At 56.5% G+C, this 22,281-nt stretch overlaps 1 protein-coding gene across 1 annotated transcript in view; it reads left to right on the plus strand.

The window, feature by feature from the left end:
- LOC122691556 (c-Maf inducing protein) overlaps positions 1-22,281 on the plus strand; it is a 204,687-nt gene that overhangs the window by 43,883 nt on the left and 138,523 nt on the right. The gene's annotated exons all lie outside the window — the stretch shown is intronic.

The raw sequence follows: 22,281 nt of genomic DNA on the forward strand, positions 1-22,281 counted from the left end.
CGTCTCCTCACCTCGGGACCTTGCACGTTTGCGTGACTGTTGCCCGCGCTCACCCCGTCTCTCCTGCATTGAGGCTTGCAGGACCAGGGACAGTGGGAAGGGGAGGGTCGCGGGAAGCAGGGTCCTGTTCCCAGCATGGGTTGGGGCTGGGCAAGAGAGCCAGTGATGGAAGGCGGGGGCCTTGCAGACGCTGCAAGTCACCACTGTGGGTTCGCGCCCTTCAGGGCCTCGTGACCTGGCCAGCTTGGAGAGGTCGTGGCGCTCACTGGTCCTCCCCGTGACGTCCCAGCCCCGGCAGGGTGGCCAGGCCTTGGCAGCTGGAACCCGGCTAATCTGCAATCCCAGGGGAGCCCTGGTGACTTGGATGCCAGTTTGCGGCACTTACACTGAGGCCTCGCTGTGCAGTTGTCAGGCCCGCGTGGGCTCTGGGCTGGTGGAGGTCGGCGCGGGAGCCTCCACCCGGCAGAGGCTGCCTCCTCTGCCGCGTGGGCCCTGGGCCCCCGTCAGAACCGCCGCCGGGAGCAGCCCTGGCCCCCACGGCTCCTCGAACGGGACGTGCCCCGCGATGCCAGCCCTTCCCTCGTGCCCGTCCCCTGGGCGCTGGGTTTCGGTTTCCTAGCCATTGTTCTTTGTTCATTCATTCCTGCTTGCGCGCACGCACTTGTTCATTCATGTTCACTCATTCATTCTCTGCTCAGAGCAGCCAGGGGCAGAGAGGGCAGGCCCAGAGCTCCCAGAGCTGGCTTGGTGCCCCTGCTCCGAGCGGGGCGTCTGGGGGCAAACCGCTCATCCCAGCGGGCGTGGTGCTGCTCCGGGGGCTGTCGGGAGGGTGGGGGGTTCTGGCGAGAGCGCGTCCAGTGGCCGGTCCGTGTCTGTCGTGCGTGTCCGTCCCCTGCTCGCGCGAGGCGCAGGGCTCCGTCAGCCTTACTGGAGCGGGTCCCGCCTTTTCCCGCTTTCAGGCGGCCAATGGGTGCCTCTGGCCATTCCTGGCCCAGGCCACCCAGAGCTGCCGTCCTCACCGGCATCAGCAGGCCTTCACCCACCGCCGTTCCCCCCGAGTGCGTCCACCTCACGCACATGCGTGCTCCCCGAGCACGCCTGCATGCCCCCACGTGCACACAGACCCAGGAGCAGCACGTCTCGGGCAGTCGCACACACTTCCTCGGGCACTGTGGGGACACGGGACACACGTGTGTGAGAACAGCCAGACGCACTCCACCGTTGCCCCCCAGGCGCACCCGCCCGTGCCTCCCTGCCCCGGGCACGCACGTGCCCTGGGCACGCTTCTGCACCGTGCACCCCTGCGTGTGCACAAGTGCCTGTGCCCAGCTGTGTCAGCACCCACCCACAGGCCTGTGTTTGTTCTTTAACTCCCACGCAGGTCGCCTTTATTCAGGCCCTGTCTCAGTGCTTTCCAAGCGGGGAGTTCACTCAGCCCCGCTTCTGGCACTCCGAGCTGGGGCCTGCCAGGAGCCCCGTCCCCAGGTGAGGAAGCAGGCCTGGGAGGTTGGGAAGTCAGGTCGCGCGCCGGGGCACGGCAGACCAAGACGCGGTGCCAGCCCAGCTCCCCCCAGGGCTCCGAACCCGCCAGGACGCTGTTCCCTGACGGTGTGCGGCGTGCACTGCCTCCCTGCGTGAATGTGTGCAGGCGTGACGTGCACCCTCACGGTGGTGGTCCCACGTTCTCAAGGTCACGGGCGCACACCCCTCCCACGTGCATGGAAGGACTCGTGCTGGAGAACACGCTTGTGTCCGCACAGACACTCACACTCTCACTCTCACACTCACACACACACGTATTTTGCACCCGGGTCCCAAGCCTTGACCCCGTCTCCAGCTCCCTTTCCCACCTTCTGGATTGTTCTCTGCTTCCTCCCACGCGCTGGGCTGGAGAGAGGAGCAGTCCTGCAGGTCTTGACTCGCCCGGTGCAGTCCACCTGTGCTCCCCACCTCCCGGGCCTGTGGCCTCTGTACGGGAGGCCGCCCTGTCCTGGCAGCCCTCCCGAGCACCCTGTGGCCCTTCCCTCTGCTAGGACCCCTCTTGGCCCCCCACGCATCCATCTCCTCGCTGACACAGGAATCTGGGAACGTCCACGCTGGACTGGGCCGCGGACAGGACCACATCCCAGGGAGCAGGAGTGACAGGTCCAGAGGAAACTCAGGTTTTCTGCTTCCAGGCCTTTACTTCCTGCAGTTCCCCGCACCCCCCCCCCCCCACCGACCCTACCCCCACTCATCCCCCACCCCCACCCTGCAGGGCCTTTGAATCTGATCTGACCGCCGTGGCTCCCGGCCCTGCCCAGGGCCTGCCGTTGTTGCCCGCTGTTCTCAGATTCAAGTCTGGGCTTGTTGGCCAAGGCAGGTCTCTCCTGTTTTGTCCTCATCAGAAGCATCCAGACTTCTGGGCCCTGAGCCGCTGGGCTCCCCAGCAAGGTCACCTGTCTCTGCGCCTGGCTTGGCTGTCCCCACCCCCTCACCCGCCCATGGTGTGTCTCTTTCCTGCCACAAAACACCCCCAGCCTAGAAGGAGGGGCCAGGTGCGCCCTCTGCACTCAGCCGTCCTCGGCCCCTGACTGTCAGGGCTGGTGGACAGTGCTGGCGCCGCTGGGCCCAGAGTTGAGGGCTCTCACTGAGCTCATAACTGTCCTCTTGGTAGATTTTGATTCTTCGTCCAGATGCCCATCCTTCCCCTCTCCCTCTGCCGTCCCCTCCCTCTTTCTTTCCACGTGCCCAGCACTGTGTCCAGCCCCGAGCACTGCCTCCCTGAAGCCCCACAAGTTGAACAACAGAAGGAAAACCCCAAGGAGCTGGGAAATCACTTGATTGTGCAGGTGCCCTTTGCCAATTGGTTAAAAAGCTTTTATGAGCAAATCTGGTGGTTATCCTTTGGAAAATAAGCAAAGGCAAACCACTTCCTGCCACTTCCAGGAGCCCAGCCGCCTGAGCGCCTGAGCTTTCGAAGACCTACCAAGAATCTGAAACTTCAGGCAAGCTTCCTGCGTTTTCCTGGAGAACTCGGAGATTTGTGTTGGTGAAATTCCACTGGGCCTGATTGGGTTGGAGATTGCATTTCAGTCTTGTCTTGCAGAGGAATTTCTGAACTCGAGTAATTTGGCTAGTGGAGGGGAAAGGGGAACTCTGGCCTGTGACTGAGGCGCAGTGCCCTTTCTACAGAAACGTCCTATGGGACGAAGGCCGCTCGGCTTTGCAAATGGCCACCCAGCCTCAGGGGATCCAGGCCCCCTCTTCCGAGTCAGCCACCAGGCCGGGTGAGCTCAGGCAGCACCACCTGCCGTGTGTGGGTTCAGGCCTCCCTGCACATCTTGCTTGACCTGTGTCCTGAATTCCCAGACCGGGAGAGGAAGTGCTGTGCTTCCCACTGGGGGAGGCGGGTAGGACTGCAGGTGGTTAAGACATGACCTGGGTCTCAGGTTCAACTCCTGAGACTGACGCTAACTAGCAGGCGGCGTACCCACTCTGTGCCTTAGTCATCTCCTTGTTTGTCAGTGATGATTCGACTACGTCCCCTGGGAATGGTAGAACTCTGATTCAGCAAACACCCAAATAACGCACCTACCATGTGCTGGGTTCTGCATCAAGGCCTCGCCGGTATTAACAAGTGGCGTCTTCACAGTGGCCCTGGGCGGCCGCTGCTACCTAGCTCCATTGTGCAGGCGAGAGGTTAAGGAAGCCACGCGGTTGTGGGTGGCAGGGCTGGGCCTTAGGCCGAGGGCCTGGCCCCAGGGTCTGGGCTTGTTCCCCCAGAGCTCTCAGGTAAGGTGCTGTCCTTCAGCAGGGTGACCTCTGTCCCGTTTCGCTTGGGACGATCCCAGGTTGCACTCGCAGTCTGGGCATAACTACCACTTGTGTCTCATGGCATCCCCGACTCGGGTGGACGTGAGTTTGAGTAACCTCTGGGAGTCGGTGCTGGACAGGGGAGCCTGGCGTGCTGCAGTCCGTGGGGTCGCCAAGTGTCAGACACAACTGAGCGCCTGAACTGAGCTGAGCTGTGCCTCATTTCACATCATTCTCCAGAGTGTCCCGTTAGGAGGAGTGACGATGTGGTCAGCTTACGCATGGGGCACTCCGTGCAGTCCCGGGCACTCGGTGGGAAGGTGACCCAGCCACCAACCCCCCGCTGGGGGCACAGAACAGGGGTGTCGTCCCCCATCGGTTCATCCAGCGGCCGCGCCGGGAATCTGTCACACGCCAGACACTCGGGTGTCCTGCTGGGGAGAGGGTGATGAGGCTGAAGGCAGACCGAGGGCACAGCCGGCAGCTCTGGAAAAAAGTCACGCCCAGGACTCGCCCTTGTAAGAAATGCAAAGCATTACCGTGGGGATCATACTCCCCTTGCTTTGTTTAGCAAATTGTGACAACATGTCACTGACCCAGCACATTCTGATTACCTATTGTTTGAATTTTTTTTTTTTTTTAAAGAAGAAGCTGGCCAGAAGAATTGCTTCTGGTTATGTGATCAGTATTTAGAAGTTTCCATTCCTGAGCAGGCCTCAGGGTGGGGCCGTCCTGGCCCTGAGATGCCTGGTAATTGGTTTATCCTCAGCGTGTACCCACCGTGCCCCGTCTCCCTGTTCTCAGAAGTGTTTGCAGGATGTTGTGGGATGTGACTTTCCCGGTAGGTGTTTTAGTAAAGACTTGCCGCAGCGCTGCACGTGCTAAATGTGGTGGCTCAAGAACACAGGCTCTGGGGCCCGGTGGCCAGCTCACCCATGTTTGCCCGCAACTAGCTCCCTTTTAAAACTGGAACTCCCCAAGTGCCAGGAGAAGCCAGCAGTTGGCCACCGTCCTCTGGCGTGAAGCCAGCCCTGAGCGACCAGCCCTGGCTCTGCTGTGTGTGGGCAGGTGCGTTGCTCAACCACTCTGAGTCTCAGTCTCCTCTCCTGCAGAAGAGGCTTATTCTGTCTCATGGGGTCACTGCGAGGTGTCAGAGTGATGTATGGCTCTGTACTGGTTATCCTCGTGGTGCTGAGGCAGTAGCTTTGTATTTATTTATTTGTTTATTTTTGGCTGTACTGGGTCTTCATTGCTGTGTGGGTTTTTCTCTAGTTGCAGAGAGGTGGGGCTACTCTTAACTGCGATGCGTGGGCTTCTCATTGCGGTGGCTTCTCTTGTTGCAAAGTGTGGACTCTGGGCAAGTGGGCTTCAGTCGTCGTGGCCCCGGGCTCCAGAGCACAGACTCAATAGCTGTGGTGCATGGGCTTAGTTGCTCCGCGGCATGAGGGGTCTTCCGGATCAGGGATCTAACCTGTGTCTCCTGCGTTGGCAGGTGGATTCTTTACCACTGAACCACCAGGGCAGCCCAACTGAGGCGGCCGTTTTTATCCTCTGGTCTTAACGGACCCTCCAGGAGGCCTGTCCAGTCCCCCTTTAGATGCCAGTGTCGCCACCTTATCTCAGGGAGGGTGTCTGCAAGTGAATTCTGCATCTCAGCCCACTGCCTTGTCCTGGGCGGCTGCTTGCAGCCTGCAGCTCCGCCCAGACCCCTGCATCCGTCCCTGGGCCTGCGTGTGACATGAGTGTCACTGGGGACAGGGCCGGATGTGCATGAGGAGGTGACGCCTGCTGCGCCCTTCACACCTCGCATTGTGGTCTGTGCACTTCATCCTTAAATCCTCACGCGAAAATTCTTACCTTGCAAACCTGAGACTTGGAAAGGTTGAACTGTATCCCCATCATCAGAAAAAGGGGGAGCTGGGGCTTGAGCCCGCCCTCGTTTTGATCCACAGGCAGGGTGGCCCAGGATCTGTGCTGCTCTGCAGGAGACAGTACAGTGAGTAAGCACATAGACACTTTTCTAACTTAACATTGGAATGATGTTTTTATTGTGTTTCCGAAAGTATCGGCCTGCAGCAGATTGGAAATTAAAGCTGAAAACTGGTCTCTCGCCCCAGGTATGTTGAGAAGTGCTGCTGTAGAATGTACTCTTTGACTCCTTGTATCACCCCGTTAAACTAGGTTATGCCCCAGTAACAAACAGCCCCGCCCACCGGTAGCTTTATGCAACTGGACCACCGGTAGCTTTACGCAACTGATGTTTATTTCTCCTTTGTGCTAAACATCAGGGCACTTCAGCAGGGTTCTTGCTTACCTCTAGAATACTCGGGGCCCCAGGCTGGCGGAGGCCCCATCTAAATGTGCGTCTCCACCATCAGGAGAGGCAGGATAAGAGATGTGGCAGCTTGCACACGGGCCTGCAAATGACGCCCGTCCCTGTTCCCATTGCACTGGCTGGAGCAAGTCACACAGCCACACCTACAATTTGAGGAGGTGTGGGGGGCCGGGGTGGGGGGAGTGGAGTCCTACTCTGTGCCCAGGTGAAGGAGGGGCCCTGCGTGTCTGGGGACCACACTGCTGCCCGCTCCCTTGCGGGGTGCCCAGTCCCCCGGGCTGGCCGGGCTCACACAGCCTCGGGGCTGCAGGTTCTGCCCCTCAGACTCTGCGCGCTGGTCCTCAGGCAGCGGGGTTCGTGAGCTCAGGGCATCTGCGGAGCCCTCTTGGGTTCTGGGCGTGTTGCAGGGGAGCTTTAGCGCTTTCTTGGTTTGGGAACTGAAAGTCTTGTCTACTTCCGCCAACCCCGTGTGAGGGAAGAGATGGTGAGCGGCATCAGGAAGCTGCTCTGACATGCTGGCCGAGATAATTTCCCTCCCCAGACCTTGGGGCTCTCCTTGCTGAGACAGGGCGGGGGTGGGCAGTGTACATTGGGAAAAATATGAGCTGCTCTTTGCTGGGGGCTTCCTCTGTTCCAGTCAGCAGACTGAGCAGTTTGCGCACGTTGTCTCGGTTCATCCTCTGGCGACACTGTAACAGAGGGGAATGGTCCTCAGCCTCATTTTGTGGATGAGGTGATCGAGGCTAAGAGAGGTTAAGGCACGTCCTCCAGGTTTCACGGCTGGCTGAACTGGGGTTGGGTCCCGGCCGCTGTGATGAGCTTGCACTCTGGGCTGATTCAGTGGTGTCCCAGTGACTGGGCGGGGGTCTTAGAAGATAGTAATGAGGTGGGCTTCGCAGAGAAGTTTTCAACCCTTCAGAAAGAAAGCTTAGCGCAGTCTTGACGTTTATTCTTGAGACCTGGATTCTAGGTTCAGTTCAGCTACTTTTTTTTACACAGAGAATCCTGATCCTTTTATTGACATTTACTATTTTTTTTTCTTACTGTCTTTGTGTAATGGAAGTAACATTAGAAAATTGGAAATAAAAGGAAAATAAAAGTTAGTAATGGCTTAAGAACACTAGTTGGGGGCAGGGGAGGTTTTCCAAATATAAAGATTATTAAGCAGGAGGAGAATTAAGTGGGCCTTTGAAGTTGCAGTGGCTCAAAGTCTTTTCTCTAAGTGTGCCCTGAGGCTCAGCCCCGTGGCCTGGCTCTTGGGGGTCTCGGCTGTGCGCGCTCTGCAGATTTTAGAGATGGCCCCCCAGCTACTCTCACACAGCATACGTGTAGCCCACCACGAATCAGGAGTTCCAGAAACCATAGGCTGACTTGCTGTGTCTTCCCCACATACCTGCTTGACTTGTCAATTTAGAGGGAAGAGCTTAAGTCTCTTAGCTGATCTGTAATTGAAAACATGACCTATCCTCTTGGAATAAGCATTTTACTTGAAGAGGGGAAAGGTTACATGATTTCACTGGTGTGTAATTTCTAATATGGCACCTCTTTCTGGAAGCATCCTTTTTAGTAGCAGACTAACTGGCGGGGGGAGAGTGTAGCCAGGGAGTCATCTAAAATATTAGTACACTCTTGGAGCAGGTGCGGGGATGGCGTGTGTGCTCAGTCGTGTCCGGCTCTGTGACCCACGGACTGTAGGCCGCCAGGCCCCTCTGTCCATGGGGATTCTCCAGGCAAGAATACTGGAGTGGGTTGCCATGCCCTCCTCCAGGGGATCTTCCCGACCCATGTCTCCTGAGTCACCTAGGAAGTCACAGATGTGGGGTGCAATGCAAAATTCATAAGTCTTCTTAGAAGCGAAGACTCGAGTGAGATTTCCTGGCGGAATGGATGTGGGTTACTGAGTGTTTGCCCATTGTATGTGGGGTTCTTGGAGAATCAGGAGGCCGAGGTTCGAGGGAGGGTTTGTAACCACAGCGCCAGCAGCGCTGGGAGCGTGCCTGGGGGTCCTCTTGCTGCCCGGGACACCAGGCCAGCCTTGAGGGTCTCTGAAGGACGGAGTGATCCTTTCTCTAGAGGTGGTCTAGGTACACAGAAGCAAACAAATGCGTATTTTTATTTTCTTTTTTTGTGAAGCAAATGATGGAATCCCCGTTCCTGCATTGTTTTCTCCCCACTGAGCAGTCGCAGGGGATGCCAGTGATCATGGCTTCCTCATTCTTCGTGCGCTGCTGCAGAGTATTCCCGTTCAGGTTCACGGAGCCCTGCCCTCACGGTGGGTTTGTTTCCAGCCTCTTGCTCTTCCACATGCTGCTGTGGCGATCAGCCACGTACACAAATCTTTGAGACACGCAATCTCATCTCCGGGATCGATTCCTAGAGGCGGAGTCGCTGGGTCAAAGATTGTGTGCCTTTGGAATATTGATAGAAATTTCCTAATCGCCGCTGCCGGCAGAGGGTGCCCCCGAGGAAGGTCTCAGGACCATAGTGGAGGCCCAGGGCGGCCCGTGGTACAGGCAGGCGCCGGGATGGGTGGGCCGGGTCCCGTGCGCCAGGGCCTGACATGTGCTCTGTCAGCCGAGCCCCACGGGCCGGGAAATGCTTAGAACACGTGCCCCAGTCCAGAGCCAGCCTCCCTGGTCCTGCAGCCAATGGCTTGCAAAATTGAGCGCGTGATACGTGCATTCCGAAGAAGTGGAATTTGGATATTTGGGAGGTACAACCCTCTTCTTTTTTGGAGTGAAGCCCCTCCCTCACCCCCCAATGAACTTTTCCATCAAACCCTGGGTTCTTTTCACTTCATCCAGAGAGTGGCAACTTTTCATGATGTGAAAGGAAATCACTGAGTTATTGTTTTTCAAAGAAAGATCACCTTCAGGGAGAAGAGCCCCCAGGCCCCAGTGAAGAGCAGACTCTGCAAGTCTATGAGGGTCACGCATGCTCTTGGGGTTCCATCTCCGCCTGCCCCGCCGGGTCGGCAGCTTGCAGCAGATGGAGCATGGCTTTGGAGATAGTCACTGGGTTTGAAGTGGAGGCTCCCCTGCTTCCTGCCTGTGTCACCTCTGACTTCTCTGAACTTGAGCCTTGTCAGCACTCAAGAACGGGAATGGCTGTCATGATAGGGGCGCCCAGGGAGTCATGGACCGGCTGTCTTTCCCACCCTCTCGTTTGTCCATCTCCCTCCGGTCATCCTGAGCAGGTTGGGCCAGTGTGGCCCCAACACAGAGCTTTTCCCGTGAGTGGGGTGGGGCCACGTTTCAGGGTAGCTCGCAAACCTTGCCTGGGCCCCCCCAAGGGCACGGTCTGACCAGCCTGCTCTTGGGGTGCTCCTGTCTCTGTGGCCGGGTCTCTCCCGGGCTCCAGGCTGCAGTCCCCCGTCTCCTCTGACCAGATGGGCTGCAGCACACAAGTGTGTTGGGAGCCCAGGGTGCAGGGCCTCCCACCTCTCTGCAGTGAGGCCATCTGCCTGGAGCTCCATTTGGCAGTCTTGCCCTGGAGGATTGTCTTCTCGGCCAGGTCCAGTGGGCAGACGCAGCACGCTGTGATCAGTCAGCGTCACACTCGGGGAGGATGCTCCTGCATCTCTGATGGGCCCTTTGGTAGGAGCCCGCCCGGCTGGGCTTAGGTGATGGCCCAGAGTCCTGCCACCTTCCTGGTTCTCGGGGGCCGTCTGCAGAGCAGCAGACGCTTGCTCCTCACGGCCGCCTGGAGCTGCAGAGACCCCGTGTCTGGGCCTCCGTCTCCCAGGGTGAGGCCCCAGAGCTCAGGGTGGGCGTGTGCTCATGTAACCACCTCATCCTTCATGTTCTCCCTCAAGGTGACAACGAGACAGAAAGCTGGTGGCGTGGCTGCTTAGCATTGCTGTGGGCCCTCGGAAAGCCCTTCATCTGGGTTGTTTTCTTCAGTCCTCATAGCAGTCTCCCGAGGAAGCACTGTGGTGATCAGCCCCACTTAACAGGGGTGTAAACTGAGGCTTGGCTGAAGGGACACGTGCCATCCCGTGACCAGCCCGTGCCAGGGCCAGGCTTTCGGTCCTGGAGACGTGATTCCCGGGCTGGCTCTGGGCACGCCAATGCCACCCTTCTCTGCTACTACCCCAGATCAGCCTGAGATGCATGGATTTTTTTTTTTCTTCCCCTAATTAAAAAAGAAATAGATGAAAACCAATATTTGGGGGAAACTTAAAAACATAAACTGACAACAGAGAAGAGTACAGTGACCCCCCGTGTACCCATCACTGGCTTCACCAACCCTGGGCCGGTCTTGTCCAGTAACCCCTTCCCGCCGCCACTTCCCTTCCTCTCCAACCGTGAAATTATCTGGAAGCAGTTCCCTGACATTACGTCAATAGAAATGACCGAAACAGGTATCTCCAAAAAAATAAGGTATCTTTGAAAAGATACATATAAATGTAATGCCATTTTCATGCCTAAGTAACTGACAATAATTCCTTGACATCAAGTGCTCAGTCACATTCCCCCAATTGTCTCATAAATGATTTTGGTCGTGATTTGTTCAGTAAGAATCCAAACATGGGTTAGTACATCATGTTTGCTTGGTATGTCTCTTAAGGGTTTTTAAAACCGCTTTTGGAATCAGGACATGTAGCTTGTGGAATTTTCCATATTCCCACCCTTGCCGATCGCTTCCTCGTGGTGTCATGGAACCCGTTCCTCAGTGCCCTGTAGTCCCTGAAAGTTTCCTGCTCATCCCACGACTTCCTGGTTCATCCTGCACCCGTGCTTCTAATGCAGCAGCCCCCAGCTGGCCTGCTGAGTTTTTAGTTGTCATCAACGACCATGCCTGGGTCCTGTATTAAATCAGGGTTGCAGAGTGAAGCTGTCTGAAGTCTACCTTTCCTTCTTCGTTTATTAGATGGAGTTATTCTAAAGGGGACTTCATCAACTGCTTGTTTGAACTGAAGCTCAGTTTACAAAGGGGAGGCAGGGAAAAAAGCTTTAGTCTTCCCCTTTATTGCTAAGTTTTAGAGCAATGAGCTGATTTTTATTTGATGTGTTTGAATCCAGGGTAGTTGTTTACTCTTGTTTCTGATGCCCAGATCGTCCCACCTGAGGCCGGTGGGAGCCTTTTGCTTTGATTTTAGTTCCTTACTTAGACCTTTTGTGAACGAATCTCTTTAAGTTCTATCCTCTTTTCATCGGGACGGAGAGTTCTTGCTTGCAGAAGGAGTCTTCTGTGGAGCGGGGCCCGCCCGCGTTCTCCGCTGCTCCCCAGGCCGAGAGGTGGGGGCTCCCTGCCAGCGGGCTATTCCTAGGTGCCACCTTCCCGCCGTTCCCGCTGCCAAGGCCGCGGCAGGTGGCAGAGTGGCCGAGCCAGGCCAGCCCCGCTGGCTCGGGCCCCATGCATAGTAGGTGTTCCGGAAGCGGCTGTCGGGTGGATGAAGGGCCCGAAAGCCGATCCGTCACACCACCCGGCTGGGCTGGGCTCCTCTCCACCCAGGGATCCTCCCGGGAGGCCAGCTCAAAAATAGAGCTGGCCCCCGCTTCCCCGCGGCCTCAGGACACCTCAGAGCCAGGCGCGCAGGGAGCAGGGGTGAAACCTCCAGGCTCACTCCGAGGCTGCTGGCGTGGGAGCCACCTGCCCTCCGGTCCAGAGAGGAGGCGACGGCCGGCCCTGGATGCTTCCGAAACCCGGCCGTCCAGGGGCCAGGCCAAGCTGGAGCCGGTCCCTGCCGCGCAGCAGGGCTCCCTCTGGGTGGGTTTCTGCTGCCCCACCTCCTCGAGCCTCTGGGTTTGGCTTCGCCGCCCCGCCTTGCAGCCTCGGTCACTCGGTCAGCGCTGTCAGTGTCTGCTCTGCCCCCCCACCCTGGCCGGGCTTGTCCCCAGCACCTAGCACTGTCATGGGCACCAGGAAGGCCCTGTGACCGGAGCCCCCGGTGGACCTCGGGGTTTCTGCCCTGGTTGTTGCTGCTCGTTTAAAAAACAAAAGAAAACAAAAAAGGGAAAACGCTGCCAGCTTTGTTGATGCCCAGTGATACCGAAATAATATGTTTGTTTATGGAGAATGACTTCATGTATTTACTAGACAAGAGGCTAGAATCCGGTGACACTCCTGGTCTATTTGAGGGTGGATTTGTGTTGGAGGGCAGGTGTTCCAGCCCATGAAGCTAAATCCAGGGATGGCGTGCAGCGAGGAGGACCAAGAAAGCTTCCCCTCTGGGGAGGAGGGGGCCGTGTGACCACCCCCAGTGGATGAGGCTGAGAGAAGTCTCCGGAAACGGTGTGCGGAGAGCGGAAGGGGCAGCACAGCCCGAACCTGGCAGCAAGGCTGAGCCCTCAGGCCCAGGGGCAGCTCAGGAATGAGGCCGCGCGGGCCCCAAGCTGCACGGCCACTTGTGAGCCGGTGACCCTGCACGGCGGCCTCACCTCCCCAAGCCTCCGCGTCTTCATCCACAAAGCGGGGAGCCCTTCTGGTTGTTCTTGGCACATTGCGGGCACCCGTAGTGGTCAGTGCCAGCGTGGTGCTTATGCATATGGGCTCTGGGGTGCCTACAAGCGAGTTCTGGCACCTCCTCCTACAAATGGTAAGCTCGTGGGCTCATTTCCAAATGTCTCTCGGAAAGTTCGTTTGGCACATTTCTAACAATGCCTCAGTCTTCTCATCTGTAAAACAGGCGTGACTATATTTCCTGTCTCCTAGGCTTGTGAAGATTAAGTGCCTTAATAGATGCAAAGTCCGTAGGATAACACTTGGCACATGTCTGCGCTGGGTCAGTGCCGGCATTGTTACTCTGAGGAAAAGAACTTAATTTTTCTCATCAGCAGTTTACATTTCTATTCTAACTCAATAAAAATACGTCTCCCCCACCATCTCTTCCTAATAACAACTTCTACCCAAAGGCATTTGATCATTTAAATATCTCCTGTCCTTCTGTCCAAGGTGGCTGCCGTGGTCCCACAACGGGACCCTTTGCTTCAGTAACAGGAAGTGCAGCGGACGGGTCGCCCAAGGGTCACTGAGAACCAGGCACCGTCTCAGTGAATTTCCCAGCATCCCTGCAGGCAGATCCTACCCTTCCTGTTTCCCAGAGCTGGAGCCCAAGGCCTGGAGTGACCCATGGCCACCCAGTTGGTTGCTGGCAGAGCTAGGCAGCCCCAGAGCCCGAGGCCCTCTGCCCCTCTGTCTCGGCAAGCTTCACCAGGCCCCAGCGCTAGCCCTCCCTAGAACGAGCTAGCCTGCCTCCCCAGGCTGGGTGTCCTGTGGATGGCGGGCGCCCCGCGCTCACACTGGGCCCGGATCTGGCTGTGCACTGCTGAGTCCAGGGGCCCGTGACAGGTACCAGACCATCTAGGTGCCTGTTCCAAAGAAGTGCTCCCTCACGCGTCTAGAGACATGGCGGGGACGTGTGAGGGAGCAGAGAGAAAGCTGGAGACCACGTGCAGGGCTCAGAAGACGTCAGTCCGCTGGTTCTGCGGCCTGTGATGCCTGGTGAAGAGCCATGAGGGCCATCCAAAATGCCTTGCCGTGGAAGGATAACCAGAACGTGCTGTTGTGTGAGACCCGTTGTCACACCAAAGCATAAGACAAAAGATTTTTTTTTTTTTACATGCACATAAGTGCCTAGAAAATGACTCTAAGGAAGCACCTTAAACCGGCCCAAGGGGATTATCTCTGGGGAAGCCAGTGGGATTGAATGCAGGTAAAATTGTCTTTGTTGTTTTTCGCTTTTCATATTTCTTGGTTGTTCGAGTTTTTATGATGACATCACATTCACTTGTCAGCTGCGTAACTGTAAAATAAGTAGTGGTCTGTCAAGGGAAGGACAGCCCTACATTTAAGCTAGTGTATCTTATCCTTGGAGTACCCCCACAAACAATGGGGGGAGCTTGGGAACATCTTCTCCAGAAGAAACAAGGAACAGCCTTGACTCTTTTGGGAATGTGTCGGAAGCAGTCCCATCCTATGGGAATGCCATTTTAGAGTTAGTTAGATCTTCCCTGGAGACTTGGAAGGTGCAGCCATGGCACAAAGTTGGGTTAAAACATGTTTTCAACCTTGACCTCCCACCCCAACAATGGGAACCTCTTGTACTTGTTGGATTTTCTAGGAAAATGGGTGCCAGTGGGTCTGTGGAATTTCTTTGCCAGCAAAGTAAATGAAAAGTGTTGGCTTCGAGTGTCCCCTCCCCTCACTGCACCGTGGTTAGCCCTGAGTGTGTGCGTGCGTGTGTGTGTGTGCGGGTGTGTCTCTGAGCACACGTGTGCACACACTCGCACGCTGTGGAGGCGGAACGGGTGATGCCGCTCTCGGAGGACGTGCCACCCTCTGGAGGGCTGCAGTGGACGGGATGCTGTCTCCCGAGTCACCTTGGAAACCCCCGTGGCTAAAGCCAGTGGATCTTCTCACCCCTCCATTTCCTGTCTGGCGCTCTCTTTGGTCAGAAGGTCGCCGAGCACAGAGAAATCTGGGGTCATTTTTGAAAGCGTGACTGGCCATCTGCGAAGGACTCCTCTGCTCTGGCCCACTGTGTGTCCTCTGGGCCCCTGACACCGTGGACTTGGGGAAGAGGAGAGAGGTGTCAGGGTTGTGAATGAAAACAGTGGCTTTCTCGTGGATGGAACACAGGAAATGCCGGTTCTTTCAGGGAAAGAGGAGGGCACAGGCTTGGGAAAGGCCTTCTCCTGAAGTCCCCCACGGGACCGGGCTGGGCCGCCCCCGTCCAGCTTGGCGAGCGGTCCAGAGGCCAGCCGTGCACAGGAGAAGTACGGGTTCGGCGCCCCGCCTGCCCGCGTCCCAGGCGCAGTGCTGGGCTCGCGGCTCCCAGAATGGCGTTTACTTCCCGGCCAGCGTGTGCAGTGGGCGTTAGCACCCTCCCTTACTCGCTGGCCAGCTGGGCTCTTAGCGACTCAGTAACTGCCCTGCTGCTTCCTGTGCTGTGGTTCCGTCGCTCAGTCGTGTGTGACTCTGCGACCCCACGGACTGCAGCACGCCAGGCCTCCCTGTCCTTCACCGTCTCCTGGAGCTCGCTCAAACTTGTGTGCATTGAGTCAGTGATGCCATCCAGCCATCTCATCCTCTGTCGTCCCCTTCTCCTCCTGCCTTCACTCCTTCCCAGCATCAGGGTCTATGTTCTGTGTCAATTGATGCTGATCTAAAAAGTGAGATGAAATCCCTGTAATCGCTGGTCTCACCTGTGTCCATTTGAGAGCGAGCTTGGATCCCTAGAGAAAGTCCTAGCCGCTGGCCCCCTGCGTCAGATCTTATGCGGCACAGCAGGTGGTTCCTCTGGTCTGTCTTCCCACTCAGTCCCACCCTCGCCTGGCTTCCCAGCCCCTGGGGCACTTGGGGAGACAGCAGGGCTCAGTGGAGGAAAAGGACTTTGAGGCCAGACAGACCTGGCTCCACTTCTGGAGCCCCTGCTTCCCATCTTAGTGACCTGTTAAGACAGGTCACGTAACCTCACTGAGCCTCAGTTTCCTCATCTGTGAAGTGGGTGTGTGGTGAGGCTCAGATACTGAGACGAACCTTATGAAATTGCCAGCATTCGGCCACTTTTACCCTCTCATAAGGCAGTTTCATATGGCTCTCCGAATCTATGCAGCATGGAAATAACCTTTGTGAGCTGCAGGGACCGGCTAGACTCTCCTTTCCTCCCTTCATGCCCTTGGCCTTGGGGGCTCTCTCTCCCTGGACTGCAGTGAATGGGAAGTGGCTTCTGAAATCGTTGCCTCAGGATGAAGAGGGAGCGCTGAAGCCGTGACCCCCTGGAGTGGGCTGTCATTAGGATGCGTGGAAGGGCGCCAGGGACCCAGCCGTGGGCCGTGACCCACATGCTCCTGCGAGGCCAGGCAGGGTCTTTTCACCCGTGTCTGGGGTGACAGGTGCAGGCCCGAGCGTGGGGACCTTGGGAGGGTGGCTGGGTGGCTGGATCCGTGCTTGCGTTTCAGCTGCTGGTGTCACTGGGGAGCGGGTGGCTGAGGGCCCGGCTCTGGAGTCTAGCTGGCTGAGTTTGAAGCCCAGGTCTTCCTCTGGCTTGCTGTCTGTGATCCCCTCAGACAAGTCATGCACCTCTCTGCACCTCACTTTCCTCTTCAGTAGTCATTTCTGCCTCATGGACTCGTCAGCTGCCCCGTGTAAAGTATCTAGCACAAGGCCTAGCACACAGTAAGCAATCGCTATGGGGTAGCTGTGAATGTTTATTGAAGATAATACTTGCTAAAATTCATCCATTAGCTGCTGTTATTAAGTAGGGTCTGATTCACTGAACATGGCATTGGAGGTGATAAAGGTGACCAGACTCTCTCAGGGCGGGAGAGTCAGATCCAGACAGGACTGCCCAATGTGCTGCGTGACCGTACGCGGGTCCCTGAGCCTCTCTGAGCCTCATTCCTCTGTAAAACGTGGCTAGGAAATGGGACGTTCAGTTGATGAGCAGGGTTGTGAGGATGAAAGCAGGCGCTGCTTTTGAAAGGGCCTCTCCTGGCGCCGGTCTGCCGTAGAGGCTGCTGCAGGGAGCCTGGGGTCTCACCCTGGAAGCCCCTGGGTGACCCGGCTTGCTGTTGTCTCCGTTTGCACCGTGGCCAGGTGTGGAACGAGGCACCTGTGAAGTTCCTGTCTCAGGTGTTTTGCTCTGGAAATTTCTGCAGCTCAGGAACAGGAAGGTACTTTAGAAAGGATTTAATTTGGGGGGCACATTAGTTCCTGAGGAGCAGGAGGAGGGCTTTTAACTCCCAGGCTAGTCATTTCAGAAGGCTTCTGCTGCTTCCCGGCCCCCGTGACTGTGGACCGCAGGACCGTCAGCCCCAGGGCCCTGTGTAAGCAAGCCTTCCTGAGTGGCCTCTGCATCATTGCTTGCTGAGTGGATGGTACTGTGCGGTTGCCATGGTAGCAGCAGGATGTGGTTCCTATGGTGATGGTCGGCAGCGGCAGGAAGACAGCAGAGGTTTTAGTTAACCGGTGGCTCCGCATTCACCGCCCCCCAAGCAGCACAGCACGGACTGCCCCCACTGCCGCTCAGCTCTGCAAAATGGTTACTGCTGAGGTCACCGCCTCCCCGAAACGCCACTGCTGCTTCTTGGAAAGACAGGGTTGTGCCGGGGGGTTTCTGCTTCCAGAAGGGAGGGTGCTCGCTGTCTGGGGCCCTTCCGCTGGGGAGGGGGCTTTCTGCTCACCCAGAGCGTAGCAGGTGGGGCCTGTAGGGGAGCTGATAAGCCCCTCCTGGTGGCTCCCTGCAGTGAGTTATTTCCCACCCAAGTCTGCCTTGGTTTTCAGGAGAAACTAGACGGTTTGGAAAACTCCCTCAGCACCTTGCACCCAGATTTCAGCACGACCACACTGTGGGGGGTCATTTGGGTTGTCGAGCCCCAGGGCAAGGAAGACGGTATCCTGAGTATTTCTCTCCCCCTCTGGTGTCTGAATCTTGCAGCTAGGATTTCTCCATAGAAGGGCGAGCGGATGACACAGACATAGCTCGCAGAATGTCACCTCTTTTTTATCTGGAGATGAGGGAGGCAGAGTGAGTAAGCAGGATTCAAGGGGCACCGTTACGATGCAAGAGGAAATCTGAAATTTGGGAGCTCGGCGTGGGCAGGCATGGGGGCCGCCTGTTTCAGCGCTGGGCAGCGCGTCCATAAATTGCACATGCACCTTGATGAAGGCGCCCCGAGAGGAAGGAAGCGTCTGCCTCCAGCTGACAGCCCGTCAGCCTGGCGTGGCAACATGGTTCGCTCACGCCGGCCAGCACTCCGATTGGTGGCTGGTGCCGTCACCGGGTCTGCTGGAGCATGATTGGCGGAGGGGCCCCTGCCAGCAGGGGCGCCATCCAGGTGGGCACCCCTGGACTGCAGGCGGAGGGCTGGGGGGCTCGGTGAGGCTGCCTCTGCCGCTGGACACCCTGAGCTCCTTGAGAGGTCAGAGGCGTGCTGTCCACCCCAACTCTGGGTTCTTGTTGGAAGAACTACAGTCTCGTGAGCACTTTGAAGGAGCACTCTGTGCTCTGGGAGATCTTTTCTTTTTGAATTTTGAGAATTAAAAATACAATTTAGGACACATACGATCAGGAAGATTCATTATTTGACCACACACTGATACCCGGATGAGTTTCAGATTAGCCAATAATCAAACAAAGAGCATCAAGGACTAATAGTAAAAACCACATTTCTGTCACCCAGACTGACCACTGTTTATATTATATATCCTCTTTGATATGAGTAAAAGGAATAAAACACCCCTGGAAAAATGATAATTAATTACCTTGACCTCTGGCTCAGCACCTGCCTCCAGGTACCCTTTATTGTAAATCTGGTGTAGATCTTTCCGTAAGATGTTCAGTACTTTGGCACACTTATGTAACCGTAAGGAACCGTAAACAGTATGTAGCGTTGCTTCATGTATGCTCTTAAAAGGTGCCTCCAGCTTGCCTTTTCCCCTCTGCGCCATCTGCTCCCGGGTTTGGGGTCTGCGGCTGTTGGTTGCAGTTTAGTTCTTCATTTCCCTGCTGCACAGGGGCTGTGCGCTTGCCCTCTTGTGCAGATTCACCCCGTCTTATCTATCTGTCTTTGCCTATGGTCACCTGGCTACAAGGTGGGCTGCATAACCCCCCAGCAGCGCCCATCCTGGTGGGACCCCAAAGGCAGGGCGTCCCTCTCGCACCTCACGCCTGCCTGGTGCCCGGCCTAGAGGCAAGGACCCCAGGTCCCCGAGTCACCCAGCCCAGCTGCCTCGGCTGATTTAGGCCACTGCCGCCCCCTCCCTTTGCCCACAGAGCACTGTGGCCCAGAACGCCGTCTGCACAGGAAACCCACTGACGTGCTCTTGGCAGTAGGGGGCCCAGCGCCCGCCTCCCCGGCCACCCTCGTCCCCGGGTTGGGTGCCCTCGGCCTCGGGGTGGCAGAGGCAGCCTGGGGTGCCTGGGCCGCGGGCCGCCCCGGGCTGCCTCTTGTGCTGAGTTGCCGTCGGGGAACCCTGACCTTCTTGCTCAGGCGCAGCCTCCTCATCCAGGGAGCGTGGCCACAGGGCTGAGCTCGCATCCTGGCTCTCTCGGCGGCAGGGCCCCATTGAACCACAAGCGTCCCCCTCACGTGCAACAGAAGCCCAAGGGCTGGCCCGAGTCATTGGTGTCCTCTCGAGGCGTGCCTGGGCCGTCGCAGTGCGGGTGCGGCCCTGGAAGGGAGACAGACCTCCCCCTTTTTTTTTCTGTCCCTCTCACTGTGGCTGACTCCAGCCCCACCTCTGCTAGAGGGTATCACAGCGTATTAAAAAAGCAGAGACATTACTTTGCCAGCAAAGGTCCTTCTACTCAAGGCTATGGTTTTTCCAGTGGTCGTGTGTGGATGTGAGAGTTGGACCATAAAGAAGGCTGAGCACCAAAGAATTGATGCTTTTGAACTGTGGTGTTGGAGAAGACTCTTGAGAGTCCCTTGGACCGCAAGGAGATCCAACCAGTCCAACCTAAAGGAGATCAGTCCTGGGTGTTCATTGGAAGGACTGATGTTGAAGCTGAAACTCCAATACTTTGGCCACCTGATGCTAAGAGCTGACTCATTGGAAAAGACCCTGATGCTGGGAATGATTGAAGGCAGGAGGAGAAGGGGACAACAGAGGATGAGATGGTTGGGTGGCATAACCCACTCAATGGACATGAGTTTGAATAAACTCTGGGAGGTAGTGAAGGGGGCTTGTTGCAGTCCAAGGGGTCACAAAGAGTTGGACACGACTGGGCGACTGAACAATGGCAGCAATCGCGGCTCTGCACGGAGACCGGAGCGCCCCGGCCCCGTGGCCGCCACCGTCCCGCACTTCATAGGGAAGCCAGTTTTGGGGCCAGACAGAACTGGATTCTTCCAGTCGCTGGGCAGGTATTTACTGAGCCTTCTGTGTGCGGCCCTGGGGACCATGTGGCCAACGGAACAGACACGGGGTCTGTCGCACTGGAGCCTGCTGCCCGGCGGGAGAGACGGTAAACAAGCAGCAGGCAGATGACCGCAGCTGGACCTGGGCTCCTCCGTCAGCCCGGCCTTGCCGGCGACCTTGGGCAAGTTAGCTGAGTCCCCTGTCAGGGCAGGCGTGGTGCTACTAACCCCGCGGGGTCATGGCAGTCTCCACACAACGGCATGCCTGCCGCCCTGCCGGCCTGGCACCCGTGCCTGACACGTCACAGCTGCCCTTGTGCCCGCGGCCCTCCTTCGGAGGTGGAAACTGAGACCAGAGCGGTGAAGCAACCTGCCCAGGGTGGCCCAGCAGCTCGCAAGCCCAGGCACATATGGCGTCTGACCCCCAGCCACGGGGAGGCAGTTCCTGTCCTCAGAAAGCCAGTGCCTTCCATGTTCAGGGAGTTTATTTACTTATTTATGAAAGTGGAAGTCGTTCAGTCATGTCCGACTCTGCAACCCCACGGACTATACAGTCCATGGGATTCTCCAGGCCAGGATGCTGGCGTGGGTAGCCGTTCCATTCTCCAGGGGATCTTCCCAACCCAGGGATCGAACCCAGGTCTCCCTCATTGCAGACGGATTCTTTACCAGCTGAGCCACAAAATGATCATGGTCAAATATACATAACACAAAGCTTACCGTTTTAGCCGTTTGTAAGCTTGCAGTTGAGTGGCGTTAAGTACCTTCACCTCGTTGTGTGGCCATTGCTACTGTCCGTCTCCGGAGCCTGACTTGCATCTTCCGGTTCAGGAAGCCCTGTCCCCATACACCCTGACTCCATGTTCTCCCAGCCCCAGGTCCCTGTGACCGCGTTTTCCTTTCTGTCTCTATGAATCCGTGTCCTCTAGGCCCCTCACGCGAGTGGAATCAAACAGTATTTGTATTTTTGTGTCTGCCTGACGTCACTTAGCATAATGTCCGCGATGTTCACCCATGTTGTAGCGTGTCAGAATTTCCTTTTTAAGGCTGAATGATATTCGTGTGTGTGTGTACGCACGTGTGCACGCGCACACCACAGTGTTCATCCATTCATCCGTCAGTGGACTTGTGGGTTGTTTGCACCTTTCTGCTAATGGAAGTAGCTCCGCTGTGCATGTGCGTGTGCAAGTGTCTGAGACCCCCTTTCAGCTGTCACTTTCTTCGTGTGTACATGTGGGTTCAGGGAGCATTTTATCACCAGGAATAGAATAAAGGGGACAAAAAGAAAACCTCCAGTTTCCAGTTCTTATCCTCAGGCCCGTGGATAGAGTTCAGGGTATCTGTGAACCTGGACGTGAAGAAACAGCTTTGCTGTCGCTGGGCTGTGGCTGACTCACAGTGTTTTCTTCAGGGCTGCCCGCCTGCGGTGCTGTTGGCTGTGACTGGGACCCGGCCACCAGCAGACAGCCTGGTTTCCAGGCCCATTCCCGCCGTTACAGACCATCTTGGAGTCTTATTACCTTTGTCATTACTCCAGAGTCACGGTAGTTATCAGACCCTTGGCTAGAGCTTGTTATTTAATGCAGTAAAGAAGTTGTCTTTTCCTGTTGCTCTACCACAGGTTTTAAGGAGTGTCTTGATAACCATAGTTCAGTACAGTCGGGTTCCCTTGTGAGTTGTTCGCTTTTGTTGCCAGATCGTGTTTCGTCTTACGACAGTGCCATTCTACTGGCGGTGGGCATTTGGGTTGTGTCCATTCTCAGGAACGCTTGCACATGCCGCTTGGGGATTTGTGCGTGAAGTTCTGTTGGCTTAGAGATGAGAATGAGCTGGAGTCACAGGGTATGCATAGAGTCAACCTTCGTAGCTGGTGCCAAGCCGTTTTCCACGGTGGTTGTACCAGCTTACCTCCCAGGAACAGTGTAGGAAGTTTCCAGTTGCTTCACCTCCATGCCTGTATTTATTACTGTGAGTCTTTTAAATTCTCGCCATTCTCACGGGTATAGAGCAGTATGCAGCTTTTCTTTACGTTTGAAATTTTGAATAGTAAAAATCCCAGAAAAACACCATACATACTCATGCAGCAACTTCACAGAAAAATCGTCTTTTTAAGGCAAGTGGTTGAAACTGGTGCATGCCTGGCCTTGATGTGAAGACGCAGCTCCTCATTGTGAATGGACAGGGCCCAGGCTGCCCTTCGTCCTGTGATCCACCCCCCAGCCCCACCCCCACCCCCACAAGACACTGGCAGGTCCTGGGTAGCATTTAATAAAGCTGGATGTACACAGGGGTGGGGCCTGAGTGAGGCGAGGAGAGCTTAGAACTGTGCCTGCACATCCAGTT

This window comes from Cervus elaphus, chromosome 4 (assembly GCF_910594005.1).
Source record: "Cervus elaphus chromosome 4, mCerEla1.1, whole genome shotgun sequence".
Lineage (NCBI taxonomy): Eukaryota > Metazoa > Chordata > Mammalia > Artiodactyla > Cervidae > Cervus > Cervus elaphus.